The following is a 7,161-nucleotide window of genomic DNA, read 5'->3' on the forward strand; positions in this document are numbered from 1 at the left end:
GGAGAAAGGGGAACCCTCTTACACTGCTGGTGGGAATGCAAACTGCAGTAGATACTGTGGAAAACAGTGTGGAGGTTCCTCAAAAAGTTAAAAATGGAACGACCTTATGACCAACAATTGCACTACAAGGTATTTACCCAAAGAATACAAAAATAAGAATTCAAGGGGATACATGTACCTCAATGTTTATAGCAGCATTATCAACAATAGCCAAAGTATGGCAATAGCCCAAATGTCCATGGACTGATAAATGGATAAAGAAAAGGTGGTGTACACACACACACACACACACACACACACACACACACACTGTATGAAAAGAGAGAAGGTTAGCACTGCCCTTGACAAGGATGGAAGAGGCCCCTGGGCCTCACAACACACATACAGTTAAGGCATTACCACCTACTTTGTGGCATCTACACATATAATGGAATAGTACTCAGCCATAAAAAAGAATGAAATCTTGCCATTTGCAACAACATGGATGGAGCTAGGGAGTATTGTGCTAAGTGAAGTAAGTCAGCCAGAGAAAGACAAATACCATATGATTTAACTCAGATGGGGAATGTGAGAAACAAATGAGCAAAGGGAAAAAGAGGGAGAGAAGAAAACCAAGAAACAGACTCTTAACAATAGGGAACAAACTGATGGTTACCAAAGGGGAGGTGGGGGGGGGGGGATGGGGAAAATAGGTGATGGGGATTAAGGAGCACACTTGTGATGAGCACTGAGTGAGGTATGGAAGGGTTGAATCACTATACTATACACCTTAGACTAATATTACACTGTATGGCAACTGAAATTTAAATAAAAACTTTAAAAAAGGAAGTAAGAGGTGCCTGGGTGTCTCAGTCAGTTGGACGTCCGGCTTCGGCTCAGGTCATGATCTCATGGTTCGTGAGTTCGAGCCCCACGTCGGGCTCTGTGCTGACAGCTCAGAGCCTGGAGCCTGCTTCCGATTCTGTCTCTCCCTCTCTCTCTGCCCTTCCCCACTTGCACTCTGTCTCCCTCTCTCTCAAAAATAAATTAACATTAAAAAAATGTTTTTAAAAAGTAAAAACAATAGATGTACAATATAAAAAGATAGAAAATGTGACATCAAAAACCAACTATGGTGAAGGGAGTATAAATATAGAACTTTAGAATACATTTAAACTTAAGTTGTTATCAAAATGACTGTTACAAACCTAAGTTGTTATATGTAAGTCTCCTGGTAAGCACATAACAAGCTTATAGTAAACAAAAGATTAAAGTGTGTATTCATACTACTGGACAAAGTCAGCAAATGACAAATTAAGGGAATAAGACAATAAGAAATAGAGAAGAATTACAAAACAGTCGGGAAATAATTCAAATTGTAATAAGTAATTCAAATTGTAAATGGAGTACATTTTCCATTCAAAAGACACTGTGCTTAAATGGTTTAAAAAAAAAAAACCTAAGTATATGCTACCTTCGAAGACATATTTCAGCTTTAAGCACACACACAAATCAAAGGGATGGAAAATGATATTTCATGGAAATGGAAATGAAAAGAAAGTTGGGGTAGCTACACTTATATCAGACAAAATGGACTTTATTTTTTATTTATTTTTTTTAATTTTTTTTTAAATTTTTTTTTTCAATGTTTATTTATTTTTGGGACAGAGAGAGACAGAGCATGAACGGGGGAGGGGCAGAGAGAGAGGGAGACACAGAATCGGAAACAGGCTCCAGGCTCTGAGCCATCAGCCCAGAGCCCGACGCGGGGCTCGAACTCACGGAGCACGAGATCGTGACCTGGCTGAAGTCGGACGCTTAACCGACTGCGCCACCCAGGCGCCCCTATTTTTTAATTTTTTTAATGTTTATTTATTTTTGAGAGAGACAGACAGACAGACTGTGAGTGGGGGAGGGGTGGAGAGAGAGAAGGAGGCACAGAATCTGAAGCAGGCTCCAGGCTCCAAGCTGTCAGCACAGAGCCCAACACGGGGCTCGTGAGATCATGACCCAAGCTGAAGTCAGATGCTTAACTGACTGAGCCACCCAGGTGCCCCCAAACAAAATGGACTTTAAATCAAAGACTGCAAAGCAGACAAAGAAGGTCATTATACAATGATGAATGGGTCAATCCAACACGTACATATAAAATTTGTAAATATTTATGCAACCAACACGGTAGCACCTAAATATGTAAAGGAAATATTAAACTTAAAAGGGAGAGACAGAGAGGGGTGTCTGGGTGGCTCAGTTGGTTTAGCGTCCGACTTCAACTCAGGTCATGATCTCACAGTCCATGGGTTCCAGCCCCACATCAGGCTCTGTGCTGACAGCTCAGAGCCTGGAGCCTGCTTCGGATTCTGTGTCTCCTCTTTCTGCCCCTCCCCTGCTCGTGCTCGCTCTCTCTCTCTCTCTCTCTCTCTCTCTCTCACTCTCTCTCTCAAAAATAAACAAACATTTAAAAAAATGTAAAGGGAGAAACAGAATGCTGCATAACAATAGTCAAGAACGTGCATATCCGATATACATCAATGGATAGATCATAAAGACAGAAAATAAATAAGGATACACTGGCCTTAACACATTAGACCAGACTTTGTAGATATATAGGGAACATTCTATCCAAAAGCAACAACATAAACATTCACTTAAGGGCACATGGAACATTCTTCAGGATACATCCATGTCAGGCCACAAAGCAAGTCTTAACAAATTTAAGAAGATTGAAATCATAACCAGGACCTTTTCTCAACACAGCATTATGAAACTAGAAATTGATGTCAATAAGAAAACTAGAAGGTTCACTAACATGTGGAGATTATACAATATACTGTGAACAAATGGGTCAATGAAGAAACAAAATAGAAATTAAAACACAGCTTGAGCAAATAAAAGTGGGAATAAATTATACCAAAACCTATAGGATATAGCAAAAGCAGGAAAGTTCATAGCAAGAGGAAAGTTCATAGCAAAAGTTCTAAGAGGAAAGTTCATAGCAAGAAAGGCCTACATCAGGAAATAAGAAGTATCTCAATTAACAACCTAGTCTTACAACTCAAGGAACTAGAAAAATAAAATAGTAGAAAGAAGGAAAAACTACTAGAGTAGAAATAAATAGAGATTAAAAAGACAGTGGGGGGAAAAAATCAATAAACTAAGAGCTGATTCTTTGAAAAAAATAAACAAAATTGACAAACCTCTAACTAGATTCTCCAGGAAAAAAAGGAGAACTCAAATTCAGACATGAAAAAAGAGACGTTACAATTGATACCACAGAAATATGAAGGATCAAAAAGGACTAATATGAACTATTATAAACCAATGCATTTGACAATCTAGAAGAAATGTGTAAATTCCTAAAAATACAAAATTTACCTAGACTGAATCAGGAAGAAATACAAAATCTGAACAGACCAACTACTAATGAAGAGATTCAATCAGTAATGAAAACCCTTCCAACAACAACAAAAAAAAACTTAAGGATCACACAGTTTTACTGGTGAATTTTACGCAACTTAAAAAAATATTTTTTTTTAATGTTTATTTTTCAAGGAGAGAGAGACAGAGTACGAGCAGGGGAGGGGCAGAGAGAGAGGGAGACACAGAATCTGAAACAGGCTCCAGGCTCCGAGCTGTCAGCACAGAGCCCGACACAGGACACAAACTCACAATCTGTGAGGTCATGACCTGATCTGAAGTCAGACACTTAACTAATTGAGCCACCCAAGCACCCCAATGCAACTTTTAAAGAAGAAATACCAATCTTTTTCAAATACTTTTTAAAAGTTAAAGAAAAGGGGATTTTTCCAAACTGTTTTGCAAGGTCTGTGTTACCCCGATAGCAAAACCAGAGGACACGATCAAAAAATAAAGAAAAAATGGCAGGCGATATCCATGATGAATATAGGTTGAAAAATCGCCCATGGAATATTAACAAAACAAATTCAATAAAAGACCTAAATGATGGTCAAATGAGATTTATTCCGGAACACAAGAAGGTTCAATATCTGCAGATGCATCCATGTGATACCACAAAATAAAATGAAGAATAAAAACTTTATCATTAGAGGCTCTCACTCAACATGGCATACACGCCAAGATCCTGTGCTCACCCCTTCCCTTGGACATACCAAGGTCTGAGAAGACCTAACGACTAGCATAACAGCTGTTCTACAGCTAAAGATATCAAGAAAAAGCCACATCAAGATGGGAAGATGAGGGAGAAACACATTCAGTTCAGGACCCACATCCCTGGCATGGTGACCCACAAAGAGAAGGATCACAGACTTGGAGGTCCTTCCTCAGGAGCAAAGGCTTCAAGCCCCACCCCAGACAATACCCCCCCTACCATAGGTACCGCTGGTAAGATCAACTCCCATAAAACCTGACTTTAAAAATCAGTTGTACTCACCTCAAGGATCTTCAAAAACCAACCACAATCACCACCAGGAGAGCCAGAGGGCTCTAGAAAGCGGAGGCTCTGCTGTTAAAGTGCAAGTACATGAACTCACTTGCTCCCAGACTTAGCACAGAGGCAGCAGTCTGAAAAGCACCTGGGACATTACGTGAAGATTACCGACTAATTTTAGGTTGTATGCTGGAGGAACAGAATGCTGTAGGAACTTTATCCAGGGATCAAAGTGCAGGCAGGTGCCATTTTTCTTGACCTCCTTCTGCCTAGCAGGCCTGATGCTGGTGAGTGCCAGTTCTGACACCCTCACATACACTGCTAGCAACCCCTACCCTTCCACTATCTTCCCCTGCAGACACACTCCTCCCCATCTGCCCACTCTGGAGCTCTCCCAAAGCAGCTCCCAACCCACCAAATCTGATGGTGGCCTCAGCCAGCACTGTTGTCCCTTTTCCCCTCCTATGGAACCTCACTGCCAACCTGATGCATGGACTCAGATGGGACCAGCACCCCACAGAGTGGCTACTGTTCTGCCACATCCAGTAGGCAGTCTCAGCTGTAAATTGGGTCACGTGACAGGGGCCCCTGCATTAGGCAGGGCAAACCTCACCTACCAGCACACCTGCAATATTCATAACTGGGCCTAACAGCCAGCCAAACCTGGGGCCAGCCCTGCTCACCAGGGCACCCCCAGCAGATGTTGCCAGTCCTCTCAGCCAGCCAATCCAGGGGCCAGCTCCACCCACCATCTTGCTGGAGCTGTCACACTGCAGCCACAAGAGAAGGCTGCCTGCAGGGGATACTGGCGGAGGGCTCAGTTCTGGTAACCAGGGAGGATTGTGCTTCTGAGAGCCACAGGATGCATTTAACATAAGACCACTCTTTCAAGAATGGTAAGACAGCTGATCTAAATAATACATAGAAAACAATACAGATAAACCAAATGAGGAGACGGAGAAATATATTCCACAGGAAAGAATAAGACAAAACCTCAGATAAAGAACTAAATGAAATGGAGATAAACAATGGACCTGATAAAGAGTTCAAGGTAAAAGTCACAAAGATGCTCACTGAACCGAGAGAATGGATCAACACGGTAAGAACTTCAACAAAGAGATAAAATATAACTATATATGTTTCGGTGCTGAAGAATAACTGAAAAACACACTAGAAGACATCAACAGATTTCTGAGGCTAAGAAAAGCCAATCAGCCATCTCAAAGACATGGTAGTAGAAACATCCAAGCCGAACAGCAAAAAGAAAAAAAAAAAATTAAACGCTAACAATTTAAGGACCCCCTGGGATAACATCAAGCATACTAATACTTACATTATAGGAATCTCAGAAGGACAAGAGAGAAAAACTTAAATAATTTCTGAAAACTTCACTAACTTGGGGAAGGACACAGACATCCAGCTCCAGAAAGGTGAGAGATACCCAAACAAAATAAACCCAAAGAAGTCCACACTAAGACATATAGTAACTAATATTTCAAAAATTAGAGAATTTTCAAAGCAGCAGAAGAAAAACAATTAGGTACATAAGGTAACACCCATAAGACTTCACGCCAGAAGGGAGTGGCAAAATATATTCAAAGAGCTGAAGAGAAAATGCCTAGAACCAAGAATACTCTACTTGGCAAGGTTGTCATTGAGAAGTGAAGGAAAGAGAAAGATTTTTCAAGCAAACAAAAGTTAAATGAGTTTATCGTCACTAAAGTGATCTTACAAGAAATACTCAAGAGTCTTCTGTACTAGAAACGCCCTAAGTAGAAGCAAATTATAAAAGAAAAAGTATCTTTTGTTGCTATGTAAAATAGGTAACAAATCACAAAATATATGGGAAGTTAGATAAAGACAGTTCTTTTAGAATGTGTTTGACATTAAGCACTTTTCAGCTTAAAATAGACTGCTATATACACAGGGTGTTATATATAACCCTCATGTTAACTATAAACCAAAAGCTTATAATAGATATTCAAAAATAAAGAAAAAGGAATACTAACACTAGATTTCTGAAATCACAAAATGAGAGAGCAAGACAAAAAAAGAACAGAGAAGAACTACAAATAAATAATTACTTTAAAGGTAAATCATCTAAATGCTCCAATCAAAAGAAAGATACAAGATCACTGAATGAGTAAAAAAAATAAGTCCCATTTATATGCCATCTACAAGAAACTCACATAAGAGCTAAAAACACATGTAGCTTTGAAGTGAAAAATAGGACAAGAGTCCATGCAAAGGAAATGTTTAAACGCTGGGGCAGCAACACTTACATCAGGTGGGGAAAAGACTTTAAAACAGACTATAGCAAGAGACCAAAAAAAAGCATTACATAATAAAGGGATCAATTCCACAATATATATATCAATTATAAATATCTATATGCCCAACATAGAAACACCTAAATATGTAAAGCAAATATTAACAAAGAAATTCACAGTAATTTCAAAATAGTAGGGAACTTAAACATTCCACTTACTTCAATGGATAGTTGATCCACCAAAAAAATCAGTAAGAAAGCATTGGCCTTACACAACACATTAGACCAGATGGAGTTAACAGATAACAGAACATTCCATCCAAACAATGCAGAACATATATACATTTCAAGTATATATAGAACGTTCTCCAGGATAGACCACATATTAGGCCACCAAACAGGTCTCAGTAAATTAAAGAAATTGAAATGATACCAACCGTCTTTTCTGACCACAATAGTATGAAACTAGAAATTACTTACTGGGGGAAGAAACTGGAAAAATATT

The 7,161-nt window shown here is 39.4% G+C and overlaps 1 non-coding gene across 1 annotated transcript; it reads left to right on the forward strand.

Moving 5' to 3' along the window:
• The first annotated feature begins 306 nt into the window (after nt 1–306).
• On the forward strand, nt 307–428 carry LOC122479297. Its single transcript, XR_006296341.1, has one exon. It is a non-coding gene; the product is annotated as a U6atac minor spliceosomal RNA (small nuclear RNA).
• Nucleotides 429–7,161: the final 6,733 nt, after the last annotated feature.

Source organism: Prionailurus bengalensis, chromosome B1, assembly GCF_016509475.1.
Source record: "Prionailurus bengalensis isolate Pbe53 chromosome B1, Fcat_Pben_1.1_paternal_pri, whole genome shotgun sequence".
Lineage (NCBI taxonomy): Eukaryota > Metazoa > Chordata > Mammalia > Carnivora > Felidae > Prionailurus > Prionailurus bengalensis.